A 15,669-nucleotide genomic window follows, 5' to 3' on the forward strand; every position below is an offset into this window, starting at 1 on the left:
CAAATTGAACATAATTAAAGCATAGTGATTCATCACAGAAAAATATGTAATTATATATGTGTTTTCCGATGGTCTTAGGTGACCCCTGTGAAAGGGTCGTTCAACCCCCAAAGGGGTCGCGACCCACAGGTTGAGAACCGCTGGGATAGAGCATCGGCCTGCGGACTGAAAGGTCCCAGGTTCGATTCCGGTCAAGGGCATGTACCTTGGCTGTGGGCACATCCCCAGTAGGGGGTGTGCAGGAAGCAGCTGATCGATGTTTCTCTCTCATCGATGTTTCTAACTCTCTATCCCTCTCTTTTTTCCTCTCTGTAAAAAATTAATAAAATATATTTTTTTAAAAGAGAATTTTTTGTATGATATAATACATGCATAAAGTACAAAATTCAAAATGCAGAAAGAGAGAAGGGAAAAGTCAGCCCGCTGTGAGAAAACCTGTTACTAGGCTCCTAGGTATCTTGGCAGAGTGACTGGATAGCCAGGTGTACTTACTGTCCCTTAGTTTCTCACTAAAGGAAATAGCTCAGCGACCACATAGGTAGGTTCACATTATGTTTGTTTGTTTTTTATAATATATTTCTATTGATTTCAGGGAGGAAGGGAGAGAAAGAGGTAGAAATATCAATGATGAAAATCATTGATTAGCTGCCTTCTGCATGCTGCCCACTGGGGATCAAGTCCGCAACTAGGGCATGTGCCCTTGACCGGAATCAAACCCGGGACCCTTCAGTCCGCAGGCCGACGCTCTATCCACTGAGCCAAACCAGCCAGGCTTCACATTCTGTTTTACAACTGCACAGAATTGTACGGTGCGGTTGCAGGACAATTTATGTACCGATTCTCCACTGATGGACATTAATGTCGGTTCCTCTTTCCTTTTCCAAGCAATGATGCAATGAGTTCTCTTGAAAAATGCACCAGGTCACATGTGTGCAACATATCTGTGAGAAGAATTTCCAAAATGACTTCGGCACTTTTAATTTTAATCAGTATTGTCAAAATCCTCTCTGTGACTGACGCTCTATCAACAATCATGAGTATCGCCAAACCGGTTTGGCTCAGTGGATAGAGCGTCGGCCTGCGGACTCAAGGGTCCCGGGTTCGATTCCGGTCAAGGGCATGTACCCTGGTTGCGGGCACATCCCCAGGGGGGGGCGTGCAGGAGGCAGCTGATCGATCTCTCTAACTCTCTATCCCTCTCCCTTCTTCTCTGTAAAAAATCAATAAAATATATTTTAAAAAAAAAAAAAAAAAAAAAAAAAAAAAAAAAAAAAAAAAACAATCATGAGTATCTGTTCTCGTTGTCACTTCTTCATAGCAGAGTTAACTTGCATTTCTCTTATTACCAGTGGGCTGAGTACATTCTTCTGTGGTTAAAAAACATTTCTATTTCCCTTTCTGTGAACTGTCCATGTTCGTACCCACTTTAAAAATGGAGTCGATGGTCTTTTTTTCTTATTGATTTGTAGGAACTCTTTACATATTAAGGAAATTAGCTCTATCTTTGCTACAGGCTGCAAAAATGTTCTCCTAGTTTTAAAAAGCTAGAAGACTCTCTGTTTATGAGGAATTTTAACTTGTGTTAAGTCAATTATGTTCATCTTTTATGGCTTCTGGGATGTCAGTCATACTTAGAATTTTCTCGAGTTCATTTTTTTATATTTGCCATCTTTAACTCATCTGAAATTTATTTTGCGATAACGTGCTCATTATTTTTTTCAGACAGCCAATCAAGTTGTCCCAGGTCACAAATTTTACTATTCCTTTTTTTTCTTTTCTTTTTCCAGAGAGGTAGGGAGAGGGAGAGACAGAAACATCAACGATGAGAGAGAACCACTGACTGGCTGCCTCCTGCACGCCCCCAGTGGGGACCGAGCCCGCAACCCTGGCATGCGCCCCTGACTGAAATCGAACCTGGGACCCTTCAGTCCACAGGCCGACGCTCTATCCACTGAGCCAAACCGGCCAGGGCCAGGTCACAAATTTTAAATGCCATCCTTATTTCATATGAATTTGCCTTTGAGTCCCTTCTCTTTCCTCTCTTCCCAATCACGCCCAGTTACTGCAGAATCATGCGCTCTCTCTCCACGGCCCCCTCATCCCTTCCTTCCACTCGGGACTCAAGCGTTGGTCCATGTTCTCACGACCGACAGTCACACAAGTTACACCGAATCTCGGCGCCTTAGAGCGAGTGGCGATCGCAGACGCAGCCCGTCATTTCACAGCGAAGGACGCTGAGATCCGAGAAGGTGAAGCGGACTTGTCCCAAGTCGAGGGGCAGGTTAGTGCTTGTGATTTTTAAAAAAATGACTGTACGAGAAGAAGAGAGCATTGATTTTGGCATAGATTCTGTTCAATCGATAGATATCTATTAAGCAACCACTCTGCCCAGGCATTGGGGCTCCAGAAATAAATGACACAGCTTTGAGCTTTTAAAGTCGCTCAGGGTCCAGTGTGGGGCCTGGACACGCACAGCTACAGGCTAAGAGGTGAGGTGACAATGGCCGCGAATGTGGAAGGGAAGGCTAATTCTGCAAGGGGTGGGGTACGTAGCGGGGGCCCAGAGAAAGTTTTTAATTGGGCCCTAGGGCTTTGTCCAAAGAGGGACAGAAGGCATTTGGCAACAAGGGAACAATGGGCCAGAGCAAGGTATCTGGTGGCATAGAGACAGGAAGAAAGCAACTGGGTTAGTTGGCTGTGCCTGGAGTTTTTTGTGCTGTTTTTAAGTTCGCCCTGGCCAGTGTGGCTCAATGGTTGGGCATCGTCCTGAGCAGGGAAGGGTGTGGGTTTCATTCCGGGTCCGGGCACATGCCCAGGTTGTGGGCTCCATCCCCAGTAGGAGGCGTTGCAGGAGGCAGCTGATCGACGCTTCTCACATTGATGTTTCCCTCTCTCTCCCTCTCCCGTCCTCTGCCTCTGAAACAGCAGTTCTCAACCTGTGGGTCGCGACCCCTTTGGCGGTCGAACGACCCTTTCACAGGGGTCGCCTAAGGCCACCCTGCATATCAGATATTGACATTGCGATTCATCACCGTAGCCACATGACAGTGACGAAGGAGCCACGAAAATAATTTTATGGTTGGGTCCCAACACGGGGAACTGTATTTAAAGGGCCAGGAGGTTGAGAACCACTGCTCTAAAATCAATAAAAATATTTCAAAACAAGGCCCAACGTGCAGAGTTAAAGAGAGAAAGGCGGTGTAGCTAACCCACCGCATGGCAACTGAACGTGAGCGCGGACGACAGTGACTTTAAGCATTCCGAGCTTCTCGCATTATCTCAAAAAGAGATATACAGACACCGACCGACTTTAAACCCTGTGCATTCTGCCTGCGTGAAGAGAACAGAAATAGAGTGCGTAAGTTCCGAAGCAGTACAGCAACAACAAAAAAAAGAAGAATCACAAAAGAAGAAAGCACAGAATAAGACGGTAGAAAGAAGCCCAGGTGTAGCCAAAGCTATAACAAGTGTAATCCCAGCTCTAAGCTGCTTTCAGGTGACGCGAGGACAGGGACAGAGGCCAGGAGCCCTCGCCGAGCAGGCTGCAACCATAGTCACAGGAAGAAAGTGAGTTGCAGGGAACCACGGCCCCGGCCCCCACGTGTAGCCAGGAGAGGAGGGGCTGGTAGAAAAACAGGACCAGAAAGATCTAAGGAGGACCCAGAACCCACTGGGGGCAAGGCTCCCCACAACAGTACCTGCCACGGAAAAGTCAGGTCAGCCCTAGCTCAGTGGTCGGCAAACTCATTAGTCAGCAGAGCCAAATATCAACAGTACAACGATTGAAATTTCTTTTGAGAGCCAAATTTTTTAAACGTAAACTATACAGGTAGGTACATTGTTATTCACTTAATGAGGGTCCTCCTAAGGCTTAGGAAGAGCCACACTCAAGGGGCCAAAGAGCCTCATGTGGCTCGCGAGCCGCAGTTTGCCGACCACTGCCCTGGCCGGTTTTGCTCAGTGGATAGAGCGTCGGCCTGCGAACTGAAGGGTCCCAGGTGTGATTCCGGTCAAGGGCACATGCCTGGGTTGTGGGTTTGATCCCCAGTCCGAGTCCTGGTTGGGGAGCATGCAGGAGGCAACCAATTGATGTGTTTCTCTCACATCGATGTCTCTCTGTCTTTCCCTCTCCCTCCCACGCTCTCTAAAAATCCATGGAAAAATATCCTTGGGGAGGATTGAAAAAAAAAAAGACAAGTTAGGTAAGAAGAGGCCACAAGCCCTAGCCAGTTTGGCTCAGTGGATAGAGTGTCGGCCTGAGGACTGAAGGGTCCCGGGTTCGATTCCGGTCAAGGGCATGTACCCTGGTTGCGGGCACATCCCCAGTAGGGGGTGTGCAGGAGGCAGCTGATCGATGTTTCTCTCTCATCGATGTTTCTAACTCTCTATTCCTCTCACTTCCTCTCTGTAGAAAGTCAATAGAATATATTAAAAAAATAAAAAAAAATAGGCCACAGGGTGTGATCAGGAGGTAGCCACAGACCTCTGGGGGGAGCAGGTCAGCAGTGGGGAGTGAAATCCTCTCTGGAGAGCAGGGAGGACAGGGAGTAGGGACAGATAGGGTGTGAAGTCCTCGTGTGCAGAGAAGTGACATGGGAAGGCTGGGGAGAAGCAGGGACAAAGGAGAGAGACAGGTGTGTTTGCACCCGTGGTGGGGAGCTGGGGTATAGGAGGATGTGGGGTGCTCAGTCCTAGGGAGGGCGCGGGAAGGGGAGCTGGGGTTGATGGTGGGCACGAGGCCCGGGAGAGCAGGTACAGGTGTCCCAGGGTGGGGCAGCGGAGGGCACGGATACTTCAAGCGGGGGGCTGTGCAGTGGGGGAAAGTCCAGAATTTTGGAGGGGACCTGCTTCCAGGCCATGGCAAGTCCACCCTGGTCTTTGGTCTGTAGCTAGTGAATGGCTGAGAGAATCATTTTTTTAAAAAAATATATTTTATTGACCTTTTACAGAGAGGAAGGGAGAGAGATAGAGAGTCAGAAACATCGATGAGAGAGAAACATGGATCAGCTGCCTCCTGCACACCCCCCACTGGGGATGTGCCCGCAACCCAGGTACATGCCCTTGACTGGAATCGAACCTGGGACCCTTCAGTCTGCAGACCGACGCTCTATCCGCTGAGCCAAACTGGTTTCGGCTGAGAGAATCATTTTTATTGATTTCAGAGAAGAAGGGAGAGAGAGAGAAAGGAACATCAATGATGACAGAGAATCATGGATCAGCTGCCTCCTGCAGGCCCCACACTGGGGATGGAGCCCACAAGCCGGGCATGTGCCCCGACCGGAAATCGAACCTTGATCTCCCGGTTCATAGGTCGACGCTCAACCACCGAACCACACTGGCCGGGCTGGCAATCCCTTTTTACCAAACACACGCACCCCAAACCCCGCTCCGTTGCTGCGCCCCTGGGAATGGGATGGGGCCAGGGGTGGCCTTCGGGCGCCGCCCAGAAGACAAACCACAGGTAACCAAGACTCATGAACGAAGCTACGGTTTCCCGTGTAAGTCCCGAAGGCGGACAGGCCTGCTTTCCCAAATGATCACTCCTACCTGGTTTTGATTCCCTATTTATCACCTCCCCAGGATTTGGGGGGTTGGGGGGTCAGGGGAGCGGGGGAGTGGAGAAGGAAGGCAGTGGATCTACAATATGATCCTTTCTTCTCAGCTTCCGGCTGCACTGAAAACCCTCACCGTTCCTATAGCTCTCTCCGTCCTCCCAAAATACACACACAATAGAGCATATATATTTAATATCAGAAACTCCTTTATGATGACGGTGACAGGAGACGGAGCCCAACCCCTTCCAGAGGTCACCCCACCTCTCACAGTCCTCCCGCTCCATTTACAAATACACAGATCTTACAGATAATGCCTGCGGATAAAGATTCAAATAGCACACAAATGAATAAAAGAGGAGACAAAAGGCCTCTATACTTGGGGGAAGGCCCGGGGTGGGGGAAGGGTCAGGTCTGTGAGCTATACACGTTCATTAGCGGGTAATAAAAACCAGTGTGATGTTACCTTTTTTTTTTTTTTAATGCTATTTATTACCTTTTTTAAAAATATATTTTTATTGATTTCAGAGAGGAAGGAAGAGGGAGAGAGAGATAGAGACATCAATGATGAGAATCATGGATCAGCTGCCTCCTGCACGCTCCCCACTGGGGATCGAGCCTGCAACCCGGGCATGTGCCCCTGACGGGAATCGAACCCGGGACCCTTCAGTCCGCAGGCCAACGCTCTATCCACTGAGCCACACCGGCCAGGGCTGACTTGACCTTTTGAAGCTGCCGATTGGACATACATTTGGCCCTGCTTGGGCCTCTAACCTCCTTTAATCCCCTCTTTCAGAATCTACACAATTTCCTGCTACCACCTCCCCTCCCCTTAGACAGTGCAATTCTCCCAGCCCCTTCTATCCGATTCTAGAACATTCCATTTGGCGTGCAGCACCGCACCGGGCTCGCTTCCTCATTGTTCTCCTTTGCAAGCAAGCATGAGTTGGGCCCGATCGTGACCCAGGCTCTCATGGGCTGGCCTGGCTACCCAGTGCTACTCATAACACACGTTTCCCTGGCGAAGTCCTTCCTGTTCCCCATGAAGCAGGGGCCTTTGTAATCTCATTTCTTGTTCGGCCAACGAGAGCTCACCACCCCCAGCCCCCGTCTCACCTGCCCGGTTACTAAGGTCAGCTCCTGGGAGCCCGGACGCTGGGGCCCAACTGCCTGGGTATCATCATGGTCCTGACACTTTCTAGGTGTGCGACTTCTGGAAAGTTATTCAAGGCAAATGAGCAAATACATGGGCAGTGCTCAGAATGGTGCCTGGCCCATAGTAAGTGCTGGGGGAGATCCGCCAAGAAAGGCCCTGGCCCCTAGTTCTTTTTTTAAAATATATTTTTATTGATTTCAGAGAGGAAGGAAGAGGGAGAGAGAGCGAGAGAAACGTCAATGATGAGGGAGAATCATGGATCGGCTGCCTCCTGCACGCCCCTCACTGGGGATGGAGCCCACAACCCGGGCATGTGCCCTGGACCAGAATAGAACCTGGGACCCTTCAGTCTGCAGGCTGACGCTCTATTCTACTGAGCCAAACTGGCTAAGGCTGCAGATGGACCCCATGAGGCTGGTGAAAGCTATGGGTCTTCCCCTGAGAAACGTGAGCACACACGTCACTCTTTGCACAGCTGTAGGTGCCACTGCAGCCCATCCACACAGACTGCAAGGCTCAAGGACCCCTGGTATCACCCCGCAGAGCCCTCTCGACAGCAAGGGGGGGATCTCAGGGACGAAACCCCGTGGCAATTATTATTATTATTTTTAAATATATTTTTATTGATTTCAGAGAGGAAGGGAGAAAGAGAGAGAGAGAGAAACATCAATGATGAGAGAGAATCAAGGATCGGCTGCCTCCTGCACGCCCCTCACTGGGGACCGAGCCCACAACCCGGGCAGGTGCCCTTGACGGGAATCGAACCCGGGACCCTCCGGTCCGCAGACCGATGCTCTATCCACTGAGCCACACCAGCTAGAGCCCGTGGCAACTTGTCAAGTATCGTGTCCACATGCACCCCTGTTAAGCAGGCTCCTCCCCTCCCTCGTACTGGGTTCCCCTTTTGGCAGAAACGTTATACTTTTCTTCCTCAAGGCCCTGGTGACCACGGCCAGTTTCTCTCTCACTTCAGGCCAAATCCTCCGGAGTCGCCTTAAGACAACCTCCCTTGTGTGCAAAAAAAGCCCCACGCACTGTTTGTGAATTATTCTGCTCTTTCTCCAAAGCTCTGAAGGTCCTTCCCAAGTGGGTCCCAACCTCTCTGTGGCCACGCCCCACCCAAGCATCTCTAACATCCTGACGCCCCCCAGCCCCTCCCCCACATAGAATTATTATTATTCGAAAAGTGAGCTCCTATTCACGTGGAGGAAGCCTCGAAGGCCATGAACTTGGTCTAAACAAGCTTCCAAAGAACATGGCATCCGTGAGAGAGAGAAATAAAAGAACGGACGGACAGTTCAAGTACCGAGGAAGAAATCGCTAAGAAATGGTTAAAAAAATAATACTAATAGGAAGTGATATGAAAAGATAGCACATAGCCCTGGAAGGTTTGCCTCAGTGGATAGAACGTCGGCCTGGGGACTGAAGGGTCCCGGGTTCGATTCCGGTCGGGGCACATGCTGGGTTGCAGGCCGATTCCCAGTAGGGGGCGTGCAGGAGGCAGCCGATCCATGATTCTCTCTCATCATTGATGTTTCTATCTCTCTCTCCCTCTCCATTCCTGTCTGAATTCAATTAAAAAAAATATTTTTTAAAAAAGCAAATAAAGTTTCAAAACATAGACTAGAGAACTGAAATGCATAAATATGGCACAATATGTAGTTATAGATTGTATAGGAGGCCCCCGGAACCAGAAGAAATGCAAAAAATTCACTGTGAATAACTCATTCTCGAACTGCCCCCCTTAAACATCAAATTGCCCCCCACGCTGGGAACCACTGCTCTAGCCTCTTCATTGCTTCCTGAAGTCAGATCAGAGCGCGGACGAGACTGCCGGGCCCCCACGAGAGGCAGCTCAGAGGTGGGTGCTGTGTAAACCCGGGACTTCAATACACTTGCAGGCGGCACCAGAGAAGCCAAGGGGGACCTGTGAGCTGCTCTGATCCCCTCATTTCCCAGAGAAGTGACCTGGCCGAGGCCACCCAACTCCGTCCCAGCAAAGCCCAGAACCTCAATTCAGTACCTTGATTCCATCGGCAATTTCTCAGACTTTACCCGTCACTGGAATCTTGTTCAAATGCAGACTCAGCCCTGGCAGGTTTGGCTCAGTGGATAGAGCGTCGGCCTGCGGACCGAAGGGTCCCCGGTTCCGGTCCAGGGCACGAACCTGGGTTGCAGGCTCCTCCCCCGACCCGGCTCTGGTTGGGGCCGCGTGCAGGAGGCAACCCATCCATGTGTTTCTCTCACATCAATGTTTCTCTCTGTCTTTCCCTTTCTCTTCCACTCTCTCTAGAAATCAATGGAAAAATATCCTCGGGTGAGGATTAAAAAAAAAAGCAGATTCAGCAAGTCGGCTGAGCAGCCTGAGCGTGTGCATTTCGAACAAGCGCCCAGGAAATGGTGATGCCGCTGGTGCAGGGACCACAGAGAGTAGCCAGGGTCTATGTCAAGGTCCAGGGGCTGCCACACCCTGGTGAAGGCCTCCCCACCCACCCTTCACGGGCTCTGGCTTCAGGACCGCCTCCCTTCCCGGCCTCCCTGCCTGTCAGCTCCCATGCCCTCTGCACTCCTTCCTTTGAAGCATGTGTAACCACTGTAATTAAAGAGTATTTGGGTAATTATTAGTTTAATGTCTGTCTCCCAGGGAGACTGCAAGCTGCACGCGGACGGGACCAACTCAGCAACTGGCAAATCTCACGCTGTCGGTCAAAGGGCAGCGGCTGGGTCTGGAACAGCCTGGACCCTCGCCCTGGAGACGGAGGGTCCGGCTCACACGCGTGGAAAACTCCTTCTGTGGGCCTCAAGGACAACAGCGACACATCGAGTTTCAAAATCCCCACCAGTTTCAAATACATGACAACCAGCATTTAAGTTGAAGTGCACATCCCGCCCTAGGTCAGTGGATAGAGCGTCAGCCTGCAGACCAAAGGGTCCCGGGTTCGATTCCCGTCAAGGGCGCATGCCCGGGTTGCGGGCGCGATCCCCAGTGTGGGGCGTGCAGGAGGCAGCCAATCCATGATTCTCTCTCGTCATTGATGTTTCTATCTCTCTCTCTCTCTCTCCCTCTCCCTTCCTCTCTGAAATCAAATAAAAATATATTACAAAAAGTAAAATAAATAAAATTTCGACTAGTTTCAAATACATGACAACCATAATTTAAGTTGAAAAGCATACCCTACCTACCCCCCCCAAAAAAGTCTCCCAGATCTTTATCAAGTGGAAAATAGTCCCAATCTGGTACTAACCACTCAGCCTGGGGAATAGTTAAGCCCCCCGCGACCCCAAATCCCCATCCCCTCATAGCCTTCACTGGGTAAATAAATGGTCTTCAGGCACTGTGAGGGCCCTGGCAAAGGAAGGAGGGGGCCCACTCCCTGACAGCCTCACTCCCCCACAAGTCAACAATTTCCTTTTTTTTCCTACTACCATCCTTTTTTATTTTTTTAATATATTTTTATTGATTTCAATGTAGAAGGGAGAGGGAGACAGAAACATCAATGATGAGAGAGAATCATGGATCAGCTGCCTCCTGCACGCCCCCTACTGGGGATCGAGCCGGCAACCCGGGCATGTGCCCTTGATGGGAACCGAACCCGGGACCCTTCAGTCCGCAGGCTGACGCTCTATCTACTGAGCCACACCGGCCAGGGCTCTACTGCCTTCCTTTCGAGGAACCCCAAAGCTCTGAGTGCCAGTTCCTTGCTGTGGGCAGCGATGCCTGACCTCATTGCCGTTCCAGGCAGGCAAAGCTTGAAGTCGGTCTGCCTGGGTTCAGGTGCCAGCTGTGGGCCCCTGGATGAGTCACTTAACTCCCCTGTGCCCCTCGGTTCCCCAAGGTGCCAATTGGGAATGACACTGGCGTAGCCAGCACCTGCGAAGACTAAGACAGCTGATGTTCGTAAAGCACTTAGCCAAGCCTGGCCCAAGATATCTAACTATGATTATTCTCCCATATCCCGTCCAATCTGAGGCCTCGCTATTGTTTTTGCACGAGTCTCCACCCGGCGGCCCCACCCCATTCAGGGTTCTCGCTTCCCGGTCCCTCCCGCGTTACCTGCCCGGAGCGTGTATGAAGCAATGTGTCACTGCAAAATCCTGCAGCTCCCATCCATCACGGCCTGTCCCCGCCTCCTTGTATCATTCTCGGATTCCTCCTGCGAGGCAAATCTTTGGCCTGATGGCCAATACATTTATTCAACAAGCGTTTATCGAGGGCCCTCTCCGTGCCAGGCCCCGTTTTAGGCACAGGGGCTTCGCAGTGAACAAAAAAGGACCTCGACCATCATGAAAATGATGTTGAACAAGGAGACCTAATCCACCAAGAGAGTTCGGGTCTCTGGCCCTTAGATCCCCATCTTCTCCCCAGACCAATCCTAAATAAATCGCAAGTACCAAAGCATGAAGAAAGCATTACGGATCAAAAAGTGTTAAGTGTGGCCCTGGCCGGTGTGGCTCAGTGGACAGGGCGTCGGCCTGCGGACTGAAGGGTCCCGGGTTCGATTCCGGTCAAGGGCACATGCCCGGGTTGTGGGCTCGATTCCCCGGGCGTGCAGGAGGCAGCCGGTCCATGATTCTCTCTCATCACTGATGTTTCTATCTCTCCCTCTCCCTTCCTCTCTGAAATCCATAAAAATATTTTTAAAAAAAATAAAAGTGTGGCTTGGGAACAGCCTGCTGACCTGGTGGACTGTGAAGAAGTCCATGTGAAAACAGCAAGAAGCACCCGGTTCCCCTAGCAGTCACACGGGCCGGCCAAACCTTCTAGGCCAGTGGTCGGCAAACTCATTAGTCAACAGAGCCAAATATCAACAGTCCTTCTTCAAAATAGACTCGCCCAGGCCGAAAACCGACTTCTGCGCATGGGCCACGAAGTTGCAATCGCACTGTACGCAGGCCCCGCACGTGGTATTTTGTGGATGAGCCACACTCAAGGGGCCAAAGAGCCGCGTGTGGCTGGAGAGCCGCAGTTTGCCGACCACGGCCTAGGACATTTGTATGTGTGACACGGAGGGAAAATGAGGCTCCTTTGCCCGTCTCATGCGCGGAGCACACGCCCGTGGTCTCATGTTCTCTGAGCCATGATCTTTGGAATGCTCCCCAGCAGGAGTAGAGGCGGCAGCCTTGTGGAAAGAGCAGGGGACATGAACTCTGAAAGCTCAGGTTCAAGGGCTCACCCTGCCACTTACTGTGGGGCCTCATGCCTGGGTTTCTATTATTGCTTTAATTTTTATTTATTTATTTGCTTTTGTTAAGCCTCACCTGAGGATATTTTTCCATGGATCTTTTAGAGAGAGGCAAAGACAGAGAGAAACATCGATGTGAGAGAGACACATCGATTGGTTGCCTCCTGCACACGCCCTGACCAGGGCCTGGGCCGGGGAGGACCAGAAGGAATCGAACCCGGGACCCTTTGGTCCACAGGCCGGCGCTCTATCCACTGAGCCAAAGCAGTGAGGGCGTGCCTGGGTTTCTTTCAGACAACCTCTCAGGTCCTCTTCCGGCTTTGAAGTCCAAGGGCTGGGATCAACCACCATTCACATGAGATCCAGCAGATTCCCAGAACCTTTCATTCAACAGAATGAGCCCCTGCCCTGGGGTTGGGAGGTGGGTCAGCCAGCCAGCTGGGGCGCCTTTGAGGGCACCCTCCCAATTGCACCCGACTCCCACTGCACTTCTGTCCTCCCCAAGGATGTCAAACTCAAGCTTTCCAGGCGCAACTCCGATAGAAATATCTCTGGGCCACGAGGCAAAGCTAGAATAGAAGTCGTTGCACAAAAATCTCGGGGGGGGGGGGGGGTCCCATTCGTCTCCCTTCCTCCAACTTGAAAACCATTCCAGATCTTTCCTGTCTCCTTGTCGCCAGAAAGGGAGCCTAAAAATAAATCTCACTGGTTGTGAGAAGTGACCCAAGCACAGAACCAAGTGACCTGCTGGCCACACACCACCGGACAAAGACTCACCCAGGAAAATCGCGCGAGTCTGACTTTCCCTTCAACTCCCTGCACCCCTCCACCCGCACACGGGGGAGCCTGGCGGAAAGAAATCGTGACCTAAATGCCCAACGCCCCCTCCCCAGGCGAAAGCAGCTCCACACCACTGCCCAGAGGCAGGACAAGCCAGGCCCCGCAGGCGACTAGAGCACGAATCCAGCTGGAACGACAGGTGACCAATTAAGAGGTCCTGTTCCAAGCCGGGCAGGTGCCTGGCACAGGGTGACACGTGTGGCCGGAGGGCCACCTGACGAAACCACCAGAAAACAACATTCACTTGAAAACAAATGAGAAAGGGACAGCCGCGCCGCGTCGCCCAAATCAAAACCAGACAGGCCCTCGGCTTTGATCCCAGACACCAAGGATGGGTTCTCCACCGTCTAATGACAGTTGGGGGTGGCGTCTCTGGCTCTCCCCACCTGGCCCCGCAGGTCCTTTGAAGGCCTTCTTCTCGGACCGATTTTACTTACATGTTCTCAAAGGCAGGGTTGAAAAGAGCAGCTTCAAAGGTGGCTGGGTGACCCTCAAGGGTGCAAAGTCCTGCTCCGGACACCTGTGGGGAAATTTTGTACATTTCCCAGGCGCCCACTGGAACTGGGCACGTCCCCTTCAGATGGACGCCGGCCGGGAGCTCCCTCTTTGGCACAGAAATCAAGGCGCCCAGGGCCCCCCTTGGCAGTCAGGGCACGCAGCAGCAACTCCAGGGAGGCCCAGGAGGATGGCCCCTCCCTGGAAGGACCAGCACCCCGTGGTGTCCCCGTGAAAACGCACTAAGGCTAAGGCTGCGCCTTGCCCGCACCATCGCGGAGCTTAGAGAGACATGAATGACCGCTTGGGGTTGGTTAAAACCCACGCAAGCACCTCCCTGGCCTCTTACATCTTCCCAAACGACTGCTCAGACTGGAGGCATGCAGTGGCAGCGACCATAAAAGTCATCTTAAAAGGCAAGTTGGGGAAAAAAAAAAAAAAAACAACCACCCGATACGCACGAGTTAGCAAGTCCGCGGTTTGGGGGTGCGGTGGCAGGGGGCCGGATCTGTGGGATCTCCGAACCCGGGCTGGAGAGGACGGGCTGCCCCAACGGTCCCCGGGCCCCCGCGCCCACCCGCAGCCTCGAGGGCCCCCGATCTGACGCCGACGATCACACCCCCCAGCGCCGTCCAATTAGGAAAATGACCGCGAGGAGACGTGGAGAGTGGATGACGAGGAAGGGGGACTGGGACTCGGGAGACTCAGGACAGGCCGTGGGGACCCGGCCAGCCGGCGAGCGTCTTCAACAGGTCCCGGCGGGGCGCCCCGACGCCGACCCGGCGGGGGTCCCGGGGCGCACGACGGCCCTCGGGGACAGCCCACCCCCCCGGAGGCGCGCTCCGCCCTCCCCCACCCCGAGTGGCGGGGACGCACGGCTGCCCCACCCGCTCGGAGAATAAAGTTTGTGGGCAGCCGAGGGGCGGGGCAGCGCGGCGAGGGGGCGAAACTTTGAGTCCCGGGCGGGCGGCGGGGGGAGCGCACCGGCGCCGGGACACCCACGTGCGGGGCCCCCGAGCCGCCGCCGCCGCCGCCGCCGCCGCCGCCCGGGCCTCCCGCGCCGCCGCCACCGCGTTGCTTTCCTTTCATTTCTGCTTCTCTCTCTCTTCCTCTCGGTCTCTCATTCGCGCGCTCTCCTCCCTCCCTTCCCCCTCTCACCCCCGCCCCCCCCCTCTCCAGACGCCATCTCTCCGTCTTTTCCCCGCTCTCCCTCTCTCCCTCCAGCTCGCCGGCATGCGGGAATGTGGAAGTGAAAGGGAATAGGCGACATGTTTGCAGCGCGGCGCGGGCCTGCGCGCGACCGTCCCCGGGGAGAGGCGGGGGGCGGGCCGGCCGCGGCCGCAGCGACCCACCCCCGCGCCCCCCGCGCCCCCGCCGCCGCCGCCGCCCGCCTGCCCGCCCGTCCGCCCGCCCGCCCGCCCGGGGCTGCGGGGCCGGGGCCGCGCGGACACTCACCCCGGTCCGGGCGCGGCTCCTGCGCTGGGGCCCTCGCGGGCCGGGGGCTCGGGTGCCCACCGCCGGCTGCTGCTGCGCGCCCGCCGCCTCCACGCGCGCCCGCCGCCTGCTCCGCGCCCGCCCTCCGCTCCTCTCTTTCTCTCTCTCTCCCTCTGCCTCTTGCTCCCTCTCTCTCCTCCTCTCTCTCTCTCCCTCTCTCCTCTCGCTCCCTCTCTCTCTCTCTCTCTCTCTCCCTCCCAGGAAGAAGGGAGTGAGGCAGGGCTGACGTGAAGGGATGCAAAACAGCTCCTCCTAAGCCAGCTCGCGGAGGAAGAGAGACAGAAAGCAGCCCTTTTATCTCTCTTTTGTTTTCTCACTTCCTTCCACCCCCCACCCCCTCCTGTCAGCCCAAGTTTTCTTTTCTCTTTCCACCGCAGACAGGATTTTTTTCTTCCTCTCTTTCTCTGCCTCTCGCTTCAACTCTCCCACTCAAATGGAAAGCCTGCCGGGTGTTCGCTTCCCCCTCCCCTCCCCGCCCGGTTTTTGTGTGTGTGTGTGTTTTTTTCTCTTCCCTCTTTTCTTCCTTCTTCCTCCTTTCTTATTTCTCTAAAAGGGTTTTGTTTGCTGTGGGAGTTTCGTTTGAAAATCAAGTCACGCCTTTTTTTCTCCTTCTCTCTCTCTCTCTCTCTCTCTCTCTCTCCTGCTCTCAGAAAAGGGGAACAAAGATGAAGCGAAGCGGGGGAGAGGGGCAGCGGCAGCGCCTCACATGGAAATGGGGGACCCGGCCCGGCACAAAGGGGCCCGGGGACTGCGCGCCCCCCGGCCCCGGGGGAGCCTGAGGCGCCCTGGCGAAGGGGAGCCAGTGGGGCGGGAGGCGCGGCTCGGGGTGCCGCCCAGCCGCCCCTCCCCGGCCCGAGGTGGGAGCTGGGTGTGTTCTTTACTCCTGTAATTTTTTTATTTAAAGTAGGCAGATGGGCTCGGAACCGGCGTCCCCGCGCCGCTCCGAACT

The 15,669-nt window shown here is 53.6% G+C and overlaps 1 protein-coding gene across 3 annotated transcripts in view; it reads right to left on the reverse strand.

Moving 5' to 3' along the window:
* Positions 1 to 15,471, reverse strand: part of ZNF710 (zinc finger protein 710) — a 73,164-nt gene extending 57,693 nt beyond the window's left edge. Inside the window, exons 1-2 of one of the 3 annotated variants that reach the window (XM_070400609.1) lie at positions 14,682 to 15,466; positions 13,169 to 13,251 (exon numbers count right to left, since the gene is read on the reverse strand). The gene's annotated coding sequence lies outside the window, so the exon portion shown is untranslated. Of the gene's footprint in view, positions 1 to 13,168; positions 13,252 to 14,681 lie in introns of all 3 variants that reach the window. The other 2 variants (XM_070400607.1, XM_070400608.1) reach the window with 2 other exon arrangements.
* Positions 15,472 to 15,669: the final 198 nt, after the last annotated feature.

This window comes from Myotis yumanensis, unplaced genomic scaffold (genome assembly GCF_028538775.1).
Source record: "Myotis yumanensis isolate MYYU_CA2020_CCGP unplaced genomic scaffold, mMyoYum1.0.hap1 SCAF_20, whole genome shotgun sequence".
NCBI lineage: Eukaryota > Metazoa > Chordata > Mammalia > Chiroptera > Vespertilionidae > Myotis > Myotis yumanensis.